Genomic DNA, 17,730 nt, shown 5'->3' with positions numbered 1-17,730 from the left:
TAACGCCACTGCATCTTTGCTGTTTTCTCATGTGGAAGTCTGTTTAATGTGAAAACAAGGTGATCTCTAATTAGCACACAGGTAAGGAATTAAGAAAATCTTTATTTAAGGGTGAAGATGTTTCTCACAAAATCGTTGCCCCAATGCATCATTGAAATCCAAGCTGGAAAGATGATTTTAATATATTACTTGAACATTTTATATTGCTCTTCTGGTGATAATGTAGTTTGTTTTTGTCAATTACCATTTTAATAATCGGGTAAAGAAAATTAAGTGGATTTTTGAAAGAAAACAATACTGTCAATATACTATTAAAACAAATTAAAATGGTAAAAGTTATTGTACTTTAAGTAAAAATAAAAGAGCAAAAATATCAATCCCAGTTTTGGATTACTTTAATTAACAAAAAAAAAATGCATATAGCAGAGGATAGTTTCAATCTGCCTACCTCTGGGTTATGGACCCAGCATGCTTCCATTACAGTACTCTGCTGCACATGTAAGTGCAAGAGATCCTGAAGCACTCACTCATCATGGGAAAGTACCAATGTGTTTCTTCATTGGTTGATGGAAGAAACATCTTACAAAAACTCTCCACATTATTGACTTTTTAAAATGTTTCTAGGAATCGTTCTAGATGAATGCTTATTAGCCTTTGTCAGTATGGACTTTTGCAAAGTGTTGCTGTGGTGCAATCAGTTACTGCGTAAGGCTATTAACCAAAAGGTTGGTGGTTCAATCCCACCCAGGGACGTAATTGACCTTGTTATCAGATTTTGGTGATCTTTATGTAGACAAGTCAAAATTTCGAAAACCCCTGTTATGGTGTAGGGTACCTGGCCTTCTCTGATGTAATCAGAGTTAGATTTGATTCAGTGATTTTATAAAAACAGCTAGGAAGCACAATTTAGCAGTGGGTTGCAGAGAAAAAGAAATATGCTGGCAAAAAAATCCAATTGAGTGATTAAATAGCTCTTCATTTTCTGGCTTTATTTTTATGCTAACAAATTTGTTCTCTGAAAAGTGTCCACAAAGCCAAGTATCTGATTAACATCTTTGTAGGGATGGTTTTTCACCTATTACTAAATTAAACTTGCTTCATTGGAAAGGCAGCAAGGTGCATCCTCATTTCAATATCTACTGAAATAATACAGGTTGACACCAGGAAACATTAACGCCACTGCATCCTTGCTGCTTTCTCATGTGGAAGTCTGTTTAATGTGAAAACAAGGTGATATCTAATTAGCACACAGGTAAGGAATTAAGAAAATCTTTATTTAAGGGTGAAGATGTTTCTCACAAAATCGTTGCCCCAATGCATCATTGAAATTCAAGCTGGAAAGATTATTTTAATATATCACTTGTACATTTTGTATTGCTCTTCTGGTGACAATGTAGTTTGTTTTTGTCAATTACCATTTTAATAATCGGGTAAAAAAAATTAAGTGGATTTTTGAAAGAAAACAATACTGTCAATATACTATTAAAACAAATGAAAATGGTAAAAGTTATTGTACTTTAAGTAAAAATAAAAGAGCAAAAATATCAATCCCAGTTTTGGATTACTTTAATTAACAAAAAAAAACGCATATAGCAGAGGATAGTTTCAATCTGCCTACCTCTGGGCTATGGACCCAGCATGCTTCCATTACAGTACTCTGCTGCACATGTAATTGCAAGAGATCCTGAAGTACTCACTCATCATGGGAAAGTACCAATGTGTTTCTTCATTGGTTGATGGAAGAAACATCTTACAAAAACTCTCCAGATTATTGACTACTTAAAGTTTTTCTAGGAAACGTTCTAGATGAATGCTTATTAGCCTTTGTCAGTATGTACTTTTGCAAAGTGTCGCTGTGGCGCAATCAGTTAGTGTGTACGGCTATTAACCAAAAGGTTGGTGGTTCAATCCCACCCAGGGATGTAATTGACCTTGTTATCAGATTTTGGTGATCTTTAAGTAGACAAGTCAAAATTTCAAAAACTCCTGTTATGGTGTTGGGTACCTGGCCTTCTCTGATGTAATCAGAGTTAGATTTGATTCAGTGATTTTATAAAAACAGCTAGGAAGCACAATTTAGCAGTGGTTTGCAGAGAAAAAGAAATATGCTGGCAAAAAAATCCAATTGAGTGATTAAACAGCTCTTCATTTTCTGGCTTTATTTTTATGCTAACAAATTTGTTCTCTGAAAAGTGTCCACAAAGCCAAGTATCTGATTAACATCTTTGTAGGGATGGTTTTTCACCTATTACTAAATTAAACTTGCTTCATTGGAAAGGCAGCAAGATGCATCCTCATTTCAATATCTACTGAAATAATACAGGTTGACACCAGGAAACATTAACGCCACTGCATCCTTGCTGCTTTCTCATGTGGAAGTCTGTTTAATGTGAAAACAAGGTGATATCTAATTAGCACACAGGTAAGGAATTAAGAAAATCTTTATTTAAGGGTGAAGATGTTTCTCACAAAATCGTTGCCCCAATGCATCATTGAAATTCAAGCTGGAAAGATGATTTTAATATATCATTTGTACATTTTGTATTGCTCTTCTGGTGACAATGTAGTTTGTTTTTGTCAATTACCATTTTAATAATCGGGTAAAGAAAATTAATTGGATTTTTGAAAGAAAACAATACTGTCAATATACTATTAAAACAAATTAAAATGGTAAAAGTTATTGTACTTTAAGTAAAAATAAAAGAGCAAAAATATCAATCCCAGTTTTGGATTACTTTAATTAACAAAAAAAAATGCATATAGCAGAGGATAGTTTCAATCTGCCTACCTCTGGGTTATGGACCCAGCATGCTTCCATTACAGTACTCTGCTGCACATGTAAGTGCAAGAGATCCTGAAGCACTCACTCATCATGGGAAAGTACCAATGTGTTTCTTCATTGGTTGATGGAAGAAACATCTTACAAAAACTCTCCACATTATTGACTTTTTAAAATGTTTCTAGGAATCGTTCTAGATGAATGCTTATTAGCCTTTGTCAGTATGGACTTTTGCAAAGTGTTGCTGTGGCGCAATCAGTTACTGTGTAAGGCTAATAACCAAAAGGTTGGTGGTTCAATCCCACCCAGGGACGTAATTGACCTTGTTATCAGATTTTGGTGATCTTTATGTAGACAAGTCAAAATTTCAAACCCCCTCTTATGGTGTAGGGTACCTGGCCTTCTCTGATGTAATCAGAGTTAGATTTGATTCAGTGATTTTATAAAAACAGCTAGGAAGCACAATTTAGCAGTGGGTTGCAGAGAAAAAGAAATATGCTGGCAAAAAAATCCAATTGAGTGATTAAACAGCTCTTCATTTTCTGGCTTTATTTTTATGCTAACCAATTTGTTCTCTGAAAAGTGTCCACAAAGCCAAGTTTCTGATTAACACCTTTGTAGGGATGGTTTTTCACCTATTACTAAATTAAACTTGCTTCATTGGAAAGGCTGCAAGATGCATCCTCATTTGAATATCTACTGAAATAATACAGGTTGACACCAGGAAACATTAACGCCACTGCATCCTTGCTGCTTTCTCATGTGGAAGTCTGTTTAATGTGAAAACAAGGTGATATCTAATTAGCACACAGGTAAGGAATTAAGAAAATCTTTATTTAAGGGTGAAGATGTTTCTCACAAAATCGTTGCCCCAATGCATCATTGAAATTCAAGCTGGAAAGATTATTTTAATATATCACTTGTACATTTTGTATTGCTCTTCTGGTGACAATGTAGTTTGTTTTTGTCAATTACCATTTTAATAATCGGGTAAAGAAAATTAAGTGGATTTTTGAAAGAAAACAATACTGTCAATATACTATTAAAACAAATGAAAATGGTAAAAGTTATTGTACTTTAAGTAAAAATAAAAGAGCAAAAATATCAATCCCAGTTTTGGATTACTTTAATTAACAAAAAAAAACGCATATAGCAGAGGATAGTTTCAATCTGCCTACCTCTGGGCTATGGACCCAGCATGCTTCCATTACAGTACTCTGCTGCACATGTAATTGCAAGAGATCCTGAAGTACTCACTCATCATGGGAAAGTACCAATGTGTTTCTTCATTGGTTGATGGAAGAAACATCTTACAAAAACTCTCCAGATTATTGACTACTTAAAGTTTTTCTAGGAAACGTTCTAGATGAATGCTTATTAGCCTTTGTCAGTATGTACTTTTGCAAAGTGTCGCTGTGGCGCAATCAGTTAGTGTGTACGGCTATTAACCAAAAGGTTGGTGGTTCAATACCACCCAGGGATGTAATTGACCTTGTTATCAGATTTTGGTGATCTTTAAGTAGACAAGTCAAAATTTCAAAAACCCCTGTTATGGTGTTGGGTACCTGGCCTTCTCTGATGTAATCAGAGTTAGATTTGATTCAGTGATTTTATAAAAACAGCTAGGAAGCACAATTTAGCAGTGGTTTGCAGAGAAAAAGAAATATGCTGGCAAAAAAATCCAATTGAGTGATTAAACAGCTCTTCATTTTCTGGCTTTATTTTTATGCTAACAAATTTGTTCTCTGAAAAGTGTCCACAAAGCCAAGTATCTGATTAACATCTTTGTAGGGATGGTTTTTCACCTATTACTAAATTAAACTTGCTTCATTGGAAAGGCAGCAAGATGCATCCTCATTTCAATATCTACTGAAATAATACAGGTTGACACCAGGAAACATTAACGCCACTGCATCCTTGCTGCTTTCTCATGTGGAAGTCTGTTTAATGTGAAAACAGGGTTATATCTAATTAGCACACAGGTAAGGAATTAAGAAAATCTTTATTTAAGGGTGAAGATGTTTCTCACAAAATCGTTGCCCCAATGCATCATTGAAATTCAAGCTGGAAAGATGATTTTAATATATCACTTGTACATTTTGTATTGCTCTTCTGGTGACAATGTAGTTTGTTTTTGTCAATTACCATTTTAATAATAGGGTAAAGAAAATTAAGTGGATTTTTGAAAGAAAACAATACTGTCAATATACTATTAAAACAAATTAAAATGGTAAAAGTTATTGTACTTTAAGTAAAAATAAAAGAGCAAAAATATCAATCCCAGTTTTGGATTACTTTAATTAACAAAAAAAAATGCATATAGCAGAGGATAGTTTCAATCTGCCTACCTCTGGGTTAAGGGGCCCAGCATGCTTCCATTGCAGTACTCTGCTGCACATGTAAGTGCAAGAGAACCTGAAGCACTCACTCATCATGGGAAAGTACCAATGCGTTTCTTCATTGGTTGATGGAAGAAACATCTTACAAAAACTCTCCAGATTATTGACTTTTTAAAGTTTTCTAGGAAACGTTCTAGATGAATGCTTATTAGCCTTTGTCAGTATGTACTTTTGCAAAGTGTCTCTGTGGTGCAATCGGTTAGTGTGTTTGGTTATTAACCAAAGGGTTGGTGGTTCAATCCCACCCAGGGATGTTATTGACCTTGTCATCAGATTTTGGTGATCTTTAAGTAGACAAGTCAAAATTTCAAACCCCCTCTTATGGTGTAGGGTACCTGGCCTACTCTGATGTAATCAGAGTTAGATTTGATTAAGTGATTTTATCAAAAAACAGCTAGGAAGCACAATTTAGCAGTGGTTTGCAGAGAAAATGAAATATGCTGGCAGAAAAATCCAATTGAGTGATTAAACAGCTCTTCATTTTCTGGCTTTATTTTTATGCTAACTAATTTGTTCTCTGAAAAGTGTCCACAAAGCCAAGTATCGGATTAACATCTTTGTAGGGATGGTTTTTCACCTATTACTAAATTAAACTTGCTTCATTGGAAAGGCAGCAAGATGCATCCTCATTTCAATATCTACTGAAATAATACAGGTTGACACCAGGAAACATTAACGCCACTGTATCCTTGCTGCTTTCTCATGTGGAAGTCTGTTTAATGTGAAAACAAGGTGATATCTAATTAGCACACAGGTAAGGAATTAAGAAAATCTTTATTTAAGGGTAAGATGTTTCTCACAAAATCGTTGCCCCAATGCATCATTGAAATTCAAGCTGGAAAGATAATTTTAATATATCATTTGTACATTTTGTATTGCTCTTCTGGTGACAATGTAGTTTGTTTTTGTCAATTACCATTTTAATAATCGGGTAAAGAAAATTAATTGGATTTTTGAAAGAAAACAATACTGTCAATATACTATTAAAACAAATTAAAATGGTAAAAGTTATTGTACTTTAAGTAAAAATAAAAGAGCAAAAATATCAATCCCAGTTTTGGATTACTTTAATTAACAAAAAAAAATGCATATAGCAGAGGATAGTTTCAATCTGCCTACCTCTGGGTTATGGACCCAGCATGCTTCCATTACAGTACTCTGCTGCACATGTAAGTGCAAGAGATCCTGAAGCACTCACTCATCATGGGAAAGTACCAATGTGTTTCTTCATTGGTTGATGGAAGAAACATCTTACAAAAACTCTCCACATTATTGACTTTTTAAAATGTTTCTAGGAATCGTTCTAGATGAATGCTTATTAGCCTTTGTCAGTATGGACTTTTGCAAAGTGTTGCTGTGGCGCAATCAGTTACTGTGTAAGGCTATTAACCAAAAGGTTGGTGGTTCAATCCCACCCAGGGACGTAATTGACCTTGTTAGCAGATTTTGGTGATCTTTATGTAGACAAGTCAAAATTTCAAACCCCCTCTTATGGTGTAGGGTACCTGGCCTTCTCTGATGTAATCAGAGTTAGATTTGATTCAGTGATTTTATAAAAACAGCTAGGAAGCACAATTTAGCAGTGGGTTGCAGAGAAAAAGAAATATGCTGGCAAAAAAATCCAATTGAGTGATTAAACAGCTCTTCATTTTCTGGCTTTATTTTTATGCTAACAAATTTGTTCTCTGAAAAGTGTCCACAAAGCCAAGTTTCTGATTAACACCTTTGTAGGGATGGTTTTTCACCTATTACTAAATTAAACTTGCTTCATTGGAAAGGCAGCAAGATGCATCCTCATTTGAATATCTACTGAAATAATACAGGTTGACACCAGGAAACATTAACGCCACTGCATCCTTGCTGCTTTCTCATGTGGAAGTCTGTTTAATGTGAAAACAAGGTGATATCTAATTAGCACACAGGTAAGGAATTAAGAAAATCTTTATTTAAGGGTGAAGATGTTTCTCACAAAATCGTTGCCCCAATGCATCATTGAAATTCAAGCTGGAAAGATGATTTTAATATATCACTTGTACATTTTGTATTGCTCTTCTGGTGACAATGTAGTTTGTTTTTGTCAATTACCATTTTAATAATCGGGTAAAGAAAATTAAGTGGATTTTTGAAAGAAAACAATACTGTCAATATACTATTAAAACAAATGAAAATGGTAAAAGTTATTGTACTTTAAGTAAAAATAAAAGAGCAAAAATATCAATCCCAGTTTTGGATTACTTTAATTAACAAAAAAAAAACGCATATAGCAGAGGATAGTTTCAATCTGCCTACCTCTGGGCTATGGACCCAGCATGCTTCCATTACAGTACTCTGCTGCACATGTAATTGCAAGAGATCCTGAAGTACTCACTCATCATGGGAAAGTACCAATGTGTTTCTTCATTGGTTGATGGAAGAAACATCTTACAAAAACTCTCCAGATTATTGACTACTTAAAGTTTTTCTAGGAAACGTTCTAGATGAATGCTTATTAGCCTTTGTTAGTATGTACTTTTGCAAAGTGTCGCTGTGGCGCAATCAGTTAGTGTGTACGGCTATTAACCAAAAGGTTGGTGGTTCAATCCCACCCAAGGATGTAATTGACCTTGTTATCAGATTTTGGTGATCTTTAAGTAGACAAGTCAAAATTTCAAAAACCCCTGTTATGGTGTAGGGTACCTGGCCTTCTCTGATGTAATCAGAGTTAGATTTGATTCAGTGATTTTATAAAAACAGCTAGGAAGCACAATTTAGCAGTGGTTTGCAGAGAAAAAGAAATATGCTGGCAAAAAAATCCAATTGAGTGATTAAACAGCTCTTCATTTTCTGGCTTTATTTTTATGCTAACAAATTTGTTCTCTGAAAAGTGTCCACAAAGCCAAGTATCTGATTAACATCTTTGTAGGGATGGTTTTTCACCTATTACTAAATTAAACTTGCTTCATTGGAAAGGCAGCAAGATGCATCCTCATTTCAATATCTACTGAAATAATACAGGTTGACACCAGGAAACATTAACGCCACTGCATCCTTGCTGCTTTCTCATGTGGAAGTCTGTTTAATGTGAAAACAAGGTGATATCTAATTAGCACACAGGTAAGGAATTAAGAAAATCTTTATTTAAGGGTGAAGATGTTTCTCACAAAATCGTTGCCCCAATGCATCATTGAAATTCAAGCTGGAAAGATGATTTTAATATATCACTTGTACATTTTGTATTGCTCTTCTGGTGACAATGTAGTTTGTTTTTGTCAATTACCATTTTAATAATAGGGTAAAGAAAATTAAGTGGATTTTTGAAAGAAAACAATACTGTCAATATACTATTAAAACAAATTAAAATGGTAAAAGTTATTGTACTTTAAGTAAAAATAAAAGAGCAAAAATATCAATACCAGTTTTGGATTACTTTAATTAACAAAAAAAAATGCATATAGCAGAGGATAGTTTCAATCTGCCTACCTCTGGGTTATGGACCTAGCATGCTTCCATTACAGTCCTCTGCTGCACATGTAAGTGCAAGAGATCCTGAAGCACTCACTCATCATGGGAAAGTACCAATGTGTTTCTTCATTGGTTGATGGAAGAAACATCTTACAAAAACTCTCCACATTATTGACTTTTTAAAATGTTTCTAGGAATCGTTCTAGATGAATGCTTATTAGCCTTTGTCAGTATGGACTTTTGCAAAGTGTTGCTGTGGCGCAATCAGTTACTGTGTAAGGCTATTAACCAAAAGGTTGGTGGTTCAATCCCACCCAGGGACGTAATTGACCTTGTTATCAGATTTTGGTGATCTTTATGTAGACAAGTCAAAATTTCGAAAACCCCTGTTATGGTGTAGGGTACCTGGCCTTCTCTGATGTAATCAGAGTTAGATTTGATTCAGTGATTTTATAAAAACAGCTAGGAAGCACAATTTAGCAGTGGGTTGCAGAGAAAAAGAAATATGCTGGCAAAAAAATCCAATTGAGTGATTAAATAGCTCTTCATTTTCTGGCTTTATTTTTATGCTAACAAATTTGTTCTCTGAAAAGTGTCCACACAGCCAAGTATCTGATTAACATCTTTGTAGGGATGGTTTTTCACCTATTACTAAATTAAACTTGCTTCATTGGAAAGGCAGCAAGATGCATCCTCATTTCAATATCTACTGAAATAATACAGGTTGACACCAGGAAACATTAACGCCACTGCATCCTTGCTGCTTTCTCATGTGGAAGTCTGTTTAATGTGAAAACAAGGTGATATCTAATTAGCACACAGGTAAGGAATTAAGAAAATCTTTATTTAAGGGTGAAGATGTTTCTCACAAAATCGTTGCCCCAATGCATCATTGAAATTCAAGCTGGAAAGATGATTTTAATATATCATTTGTACATTTTGTATTGCTCTTCTGGTGACAATGTAGTTTGTTTTTGTCAATTACCATTTTAATAATCGGGTAAAGAAAATTAATTGGATTTTTGAAAGAAAACAATACTGTCAATATACTATTAAAACAAATTAAAATGGTAAAAGTTATTGTACTTTAAGTAAAAATAAAAGAGCAAAAATATCAATCCCAGTTTTGGATTACTTTAATTAACAAAAAAAATGCATATAGCAGAGGATAGTTTCAATCTGCCTACCTCTGGGTTATGGACCCAGCATGCTTCCATTACAGTACTCTGCTGCACATGTAAGTGCAAGAGATCCTGAAGCACTCACTCATCATGGGAAAGTACCAATGTGTTTCTTCATTGGTTGATGGAAGAAACATCTTACAAAAACTCTCCACATTATTGACTTTTTAAAATGTTTCTAGGAATCGTTCTAGATGAATGCTTATTAGCCTTTGTCAGTATGGACTTTCGCAAAGTGTTGCTGTGGCGCAATCAGTTACTGTGTAAGACTATTAACCAAAAGGTTGGTGGTTCAATCCCACCCAGGGACGTAATTGACCTTGTTATCAGATTTTGGTGATCTTTATGTAGACAAGTCAAAATTTCAAACCCCCTCTTATGGTGTAGGGTACCTGGCCTTCTCTGATGTAATCAGAGTTAGATTTGATTCAGTGATTTTATAAAAACAGCTAGGAAGCACAATTTAGCAGTGGGTTGCAGAGAAAAAGAAATATGCTGGCAAAAAAATCCAATTGAGTGATTAAACAGCTCTTCATTTTCTGGCTTTATTTTTATGCTAACAAATTTGTTCTCTGAAAAGTGTCCACAAAGCCAAGTTTCTGATTAACACCTTTGTAGGGATGGTTTTTCACCTATTACTAAATTAAACTTGCTTCATTGGAAAGGCAGCAAGATGCATCCTCATTTGAATATCTACTGAAATAATACAGGTTGACACCAGGAAACATTAACGCCACTGCATCCTTGCTGCTTTCTCATGTGGAAGTCTGTTTAATGTGAAAACAAGGTGATATCTAATTAGCACACAGGTAAGGAATTAAGAAAATCTTTATTTAAGGGTGAAGATGTTTCTCACAAAATCGTTGCCCCAATGCATCATTGAAATTCAAGCTGGAAAGATGATTTTAATATAACACTTGTACATTTTGTATTGCTCTTCTGGTGACAATGTAGTTTGTTTTTGTCAATTACCATTTTAATAATCGGGTAAAGAAAATTAAGTGGATTTTTGAAAGAAAACAATACTGTCAATATACTATTAAAACAAATGAAAATGGTAAAAGTTATTGTACTTTAAGTAAAAATAAAAGAGCAAAAATATCAATCCCAGTTTTGGATTACTTTAATTAACAAAAAAAAAACGCATATAGCAGAGGATAGTTTCAATCTGCCTACCTCTGGGCTATGGACCCAGCATGCTTCCATTACAGTACTCTGCTGCACATGTAATTGCAAGAGATCCTGAAGTACTTACTCATCATGGGAAAGTACCAATGTGTTTCTTCATTGGTTGATGGAAGAAACATCTTACAAAAACTCTCCAGATTATTGACTATTTAAAGTTTTTCTAGGAAACGTTCTAGATGAATGCTTATTAGCCTTTGTCAGTATGTACTTTTGCAAAGTGTCGCTGTGGCGCAATCAGTTAGCGTGTACGGCTATTAACCAAAAGGTTGGTGGTTCAATCCCACCCAGGGATGTAATTGACCTTGTTATCAGATTTTGGTGATCTTTAAGTAGACAAGTCAAAATTTCAAAAACCCCTGTTATGGTGTAGGGTACCTGGCCTTCTCTGATGTAATCAGAGTTAGATTTGATTCAGTGATTTTATAAAAACAGCTAGGAAGCACAATTTAGCAGTGGTTTGCAGAGAAAAAGAAATATGCTGGCAAAAAAATCCAATTGAGTGATTAAACAGCTCTTCATTTTCTGGCTTTATTTTTATGCTAACAAATTTGTTCTCTGAAAAGTGTCCACAAAGCCAAGTATCTGATTAACATCTTTGTAGGGATGGTTTTTCACCTATTACTAAATTAAACTTGCTTCATTGGAAAGGCAGCAAGATGCATCCTCATTTCAATATCTACTGAAATAATACAGGTTGACACCAGGAAACATTAACGCCACTGCATCCTTGCTGCTTTCTCATGTGGAAGTCTGTTTAATGTGAAAACAAGGTGATATCTAATTAGCACACAGGTAAGGAATTAAGAAAATCTTTATTTAAGGGTGAAGATGTTTCTCACAAAATCGTTGCCCCAATGCATCATTGAAATTCAAGCTGGAAAGATGATTTTAATATATCATTTGTACATTTTGTATTGCTCTTCTGGTGACAATGTAGTTTGTTTTTGTCAATTACCATTTTAATAATCGGGTAAAGAAAATTAATTGGATTTTTGAAAGAAAACAATACTGTCAATATACTATTAAAACAAATTAAAATGGTAAAAGTTATTGTACTTTAAGTAAAAATAAAAGAGCAAAAATATCAATCCCAGTTTTGGATTACTTTAATTAACAAAAAAAATGCATATAGCAGAGGATAGTTTCAATCTGCCTACCTCTGGGTTATGGACCCAGCATGCTTCCATTACAGTACTCTGCTGCACATGTAAGTGCAAGAGATCCTGAAGCACTCACTCATCATGGGAAAGTACCAATGTGTTTCTTCATTGGTTGATGGAAGAAACATCTTACAAAAACTCTCCACATTATTGACTTTTTAAAATGTTTCTAGGAATCGTTCTAGATGAATGCTTATTAGCCTTTGTTAGTATGGACTTTCGCAAAGTGTTGCTGTGGCGCAATCAGTTACTGTGTAAGACTATTAACCAAAAGGTTGGTGGTTCAATCCCACCCAGGGACGTAATTGACCTTGTTATCAGATTTTGGTGATCTTTATGTAGACAAGTCAAAATTTCAAACCCCCTCTTATGGTGTAGGGTACCTGGCCTTCTCTGATGTAATCAGAGTTAGATTTGATTCAGTGATTTTATAAAAACAGCTAGGAAGCACAATTTAGCAGTGGGTTGCAGAGAAAAAGAAATATGCTGGCAAAAAAATCCAATTGAGTGATTAAACAGCTCTTCATTTTCTGGCTTTATTTTTATGCTAACAAATTTGTTCTCTGAAAAGTGTCCACAAAGCCAAGTTTCTGATTAACACCTTTGTAGGGATGGTTTTTCACCTATTACTAAATTAAACTTGCTTCATTGGAAAGGCAGCAAGATGCATCCTCATTTGAATATCTACTGAAATAATACAGGTTGACACCAGGAAACATTAACGCCACTGCATCCTTGCTGCTTTCTCATGTGGAAGTCTGTTTAATGTGAAAACAAGGTGATATCTAATTAGCACACAGGTAAGGAATTAAGAAAATCTTTATTTAAGGGTGAAGATGTTTCTCACAAAATCGTTGCCCCAATGCATCATTGAAATTCAAGCTGGAAAGATGATTTTAATATAACACTTGTACATTTTGTATTGCTCTTCTGGTGACAATGTAGTTTGTTTTTGTCAATTACCATTTTAATAATCGGGTAAAGAAAATTAAGTGGATTTTTGAAAGAAAACAATACTGTCAATATACTATTAAAACAAATGAAAATGGTAAAAGTTATTGTACTTTAAGTAAAAATAAAAGAGCAAAAATATAAATCTTTTTTTGGATTACTTTAATTAACAAAAAAAAACGCATATAGCAGAGGATAGTTTCAATCTGCCTACCTCTGGGCTATGGACCCAGCATGCTTCCATTACAGTACTCTGCTGCACATGTAATTGCAAGAGATCCTGAAGTACTTACTCATCATGGGAAAGTACCAATGTGTTTCTTCATTGGTTGATGGAAGAAACATCTTACAAAAACTCTCCAGATTATTGACTATTTAAAGTTTTTCTAGGAAACGTTCTAGATGAATGCTTATTAGCCTTTGTCAGTATGTACTTTTGCAAAGTGTCGCTGTGGCGCAATCAGTTAGTGTGTACGGCTATTAACCAAAAGGTTGGTGGTTCAATCCCACCCAGGGATGTAATTGACCTTGTTATCAGATTTTGGTGATCTTTAAGTAGACAAGTCAAAATTTCAAAAACCCCTGTTATGGTGTAGGGTACCTGGCCTTCTCTGATGTAATCAGAGTTAGATTTGATTCAGTGATTTTATAAAAACAGCTAGGAAGCACAATTTAGCAGTGGTTTGCAGAGAAAAATAAATATGCTGGCAAAAAAATCCAATTGAGTGATTAAACAGCTCTTCATTTTCTGGCTTTATTTTTATGCTAACAAATTTGTTCTCTGAAAAGTGTCCACAAAGCCAAGTATCTGATTAACATCTTTGTAGGGATGGTTTTTCACCTATTACTAAATTAAACTTGCTTCATTGGAAAGGCAGCAAGATGCATCCTCATTTCAATATCTACTGAAATAATACAGGTTGACACCAGGAAACATTAACGCCACTGCATCCTTGCTGCTTTCTCATGTGGAAGTCTGTTTAATGTGAAAACAAGGTGATATCTAATTAGCACACAGGTAAGGAATTAAGAAAATCTTTATTTAAGGGTAAGATGTTTCTCACAAAATCGTTGCCCCAATGCATCATTGAAATTCAAGCTGGAAAGATGATTTTAATATATCACTTGTACATTTTGTATTGCTCTTCTGGTGACAATGTAGTTTGTTTTTGTCAATTACCATTTTAATAATCGGGTAAAGAAAATTAAGTGGATTTTTGAAAGAAAACAATACTGTCAATATACTATTAAAACAAATTAAAATGGTAAAAGTTATTGTACTTTAAGTAAAAATAAAAGAGCAAAAATATCAATACCAGTTTTGGATTACTTTAATTAACAAAAAAAAAATGCATATAGCAGAGGATAGTTTCAATCTGCCTACCTCTGGGTTATGGACCCAGCATGCTTCCATTACAGTCCTCTGCTGCACATGTAAGTGCAAGAGATCCTGAAGCACTCACTCATCATGGGAAAGTACCAATGTGTTTCTTCATTGGTTGATGGAAGAAACATCTTACAAAAACTCTCCACATTATTGACTTTTTAAAATGTTTCTAGGAATCGTTCTAGATGAATGCTTATTAGCCTTTGTCAGTATGGACTTTTGCAGTGTTGCTGTGGCGCAATCAGTTACTGTGTAAGGCTATTAACCAAAAGGTTGGTGGTTCAATCCCACCCAGGGATGTAATTGACCTTGTTATCCGATTTTGGTGATCTTTATGTAGACAAGTCAAAATTTCGAAAACCCCTGTTATGGTGTAGGGTACCTGGCCTTCTCTGATGTAATCAGAGTTAGATTTGATTCAGTGATTTTATAAAAACAGCTAGGAAGCACAATTTAGCAGTGGGTTGCAGAGAAAAAGAAATATGCTGGCAAAAAAATCCAATTGAGTGATTAAATAGCTCTTCATTTTCTGGCTTTATTTTTATGCTAACAAATTTGTTCTCTGAAAAGTGTCCACAAAGCCAAGTTTCTGATTAACATCTTTGTAGGGATGGTTTTTCACCTATTACTAAATTAAACTTGCTTCATTGGAAAGGCAGCAAGATGCATCCTCATTTCAATATCTACTGAAATAATACAGGTTGACACCAGGAAACATTAACGCCACTGCATCCTTGCTGCTTTCTCATGTGGAAGTCTGTTTAATGTGAAAACAAGGTGATATCTAATTAGCACACAGGTAAGGAATTAAGAAAATCTTTATTTAAGGGTGAAGATGTTTCTCACAAAATCGTTGCCCCAATGCATCATTGAAATTCAAGCTGGAAAGATGATTTTAATATATCATTTGTACATTTTGTATTGCTCTTCTGGTGACAATGTAGTTTGTTTTTGTCAATTACCATTTTAATAATCGGGTAAAGAAAATTAATTGGATTTTTGAAAGAAAACAATACTGTCAATATACTATTAAAACAAATTAAAATGGTAAAAGTTATTGTACTTTAAGTAAAAATAAAAGAGCAAAAATATCAATCCCAGTTTTGGATTACTTTAATTAACAAAAAAAAATGCATATAGCAGAGGATAGTTTCAATCTGCCTACCTCTGGGTTATGGACCCAGCATGCTTCCATTACAGTACTCTGCTGCACATGTAAGTGCAAGAGATCCTGAAGCACTCACTCATCATGGGAAAGTACCAATGTGTTTCTTCATTGGTTGATGGAAGAAACATCTTACAAAAACTCTCCACATTATTGACTTTTTAAAATGTTTCTAGGAATCGTTCTAGATGAATGCTTATTAGCCTTTGTCAGTAAGGACTTTTGCAAAGTGTTGCTGTGGCGCAATCAGTTACTGTGTAAGGCTATTAACCAAAAGGTTGGTGGTTCAATCCCACCCAGGGACGTAATTGACCTTGTTATCAGATTTTGGTGATCTTTATGTAGACAAGTCAAAATTTCAAACCCCCTCTTATGGTGTAGGGTACCTGACCTTCTCTGATGTAATCAGAGTTAGATTTGATTCAGTGATTTTATAAAAACAGCTAGGAAGCACAATTTAGCAGTGGGTTGCAGAGAAAAAGAAATATGCTGGCAAAAAAATCCAATTGAGTGATTAAACAGCTCTTCATTTTCTGGCTTTATTTTTATGCTAACAAATTTGTTCTCTGAAAAGTGTCCACAAAGCCAAGTTTCTGATTAACACCTTTGTAGGGATGGTTTTTCACCTATTACTAAATTAAACTTGCTTCATTGGAAAGGCAGCAAGATGCATCCTCATTTGAATATCTACTGAAATAATACAGGTTGACACCAGGAAACATTAACGCCACTGCATCCTTGCTGCTTTCTCATGTGGAAGTCTGTTTAATGTGAAAACAAGGTGATATCTAATTAGCACACAGGTAAGGAATTAAGAAAATCTTTATTTAAGGGTGAAGATGTTTCTCACAAAATCGTTGCCCCAATGCATCATTGAAATTCAAGCTGGAAAGATGATTTTAATATATCACTTGTACATTTTGTATTGCTCTTCTGGTGACAATGTAGTTTGTTTTTGTCAATTACCATTTTAATAATCGGGTAAAGAAAATTAAGTGGATTTTTGAAAGAAAACAATACTGTCAATATACTATTAAAACAAATGAAAATGGTAAAAGTTATTGTACTTTAAGTAAAAATAAAAGAGCAAAAATATCAATCCCAGTTTTGGATTACTTTAATTAACAAAAAAAAACGCATTTAGCAGAGGATAGTTTCAATCTGCCTACCTCTGGGCTATGGACCCAGCATGCTTCCATTACAGTACTCTGCTGCACATGTAATTGCAAGAGATCCTGAAGTACTCACTCATCATGGGAAAGTACCAATGTGTTTCTTCATTGGTTGATGGAAGAAACATCTTACAAAAACTCTCCAGATTATTGACTATTTAAAGTTTTTCTAGGAAACGTTCTAGATGAATGCTTATTAGCCTTTGTCAGTATGTACTTTTGCAAAGTGTCGCTGTGGCGCAATCAGTTAGTGTGTACGGCTATTAACCAAAAGGTTGGTGGTTCAATCCCACCCAGGGATGTAATTGACCTTGTTATCAGATTTTGGTGATCTTTAAGTAGACAAGTCAAAATTTCAAAAACCCCTGTTATGGTGTAGGGTACCTGGCCTTCTCTGATGTAATCAGAGTTAGATTTGATTCAGTGATTTTATAAAAACAGCTAGGAAGCACAATTTAGCAGTGGTTTGCAGAGAAAAAGAAATATGCTGGCAAAAAAATCCAATTGAGTGATTAAACAGCTCTTCATTTTCTGGCTTTATTTTTATGCTAACAAATTTGTTCTCTGAAAAGTGTCCACAAAGCCAAGTATCTGATTAACATCTTTGTAGGGATGGTTTTTCACCTATTACTAAATTAAACTTGCTTCATTGGAAAGGCAGCAAGATGCATCCTCATTTCAATATCTACTGAAATAATACAGGTTGACACCAGGAAACATTAACGCCACTGCATCCTTGCTGCTTTCTCATGTGGAAGTCTGTTTAATGTGAAAACAAGGTGATATCTAATTAGCACACAGGTAAGGAATTAAGAAAATCTTTATTTAAGGGTGAAGATGTTTCTCACAAAATCGTTGCCCCAATGCATCATTGAAATTCAAGCTGGAAAGATGATTTTAATATATC

The sequence above is a fragment of the Pseudophryne corroboree genome, unplaced genomic scaffold, assembly GCF_028390025.1.
Source record: "Pseudophryne corroboree isolate aPseCor3 unplaced genomic scaffold, aPseCor3.hap2 scaffold_320, whole genome shotgun sequence".
Classification (NCBI taxonomy): domain Eukaryota; kingdom Metazoa; phylum Chordata; class Amphibia; order Anura; family Myobatrachidae; genus Pseudophryne; species Pseudophryne corroboree.
This window is presented reverse-complemented; position numbering follows the sequence as displayed.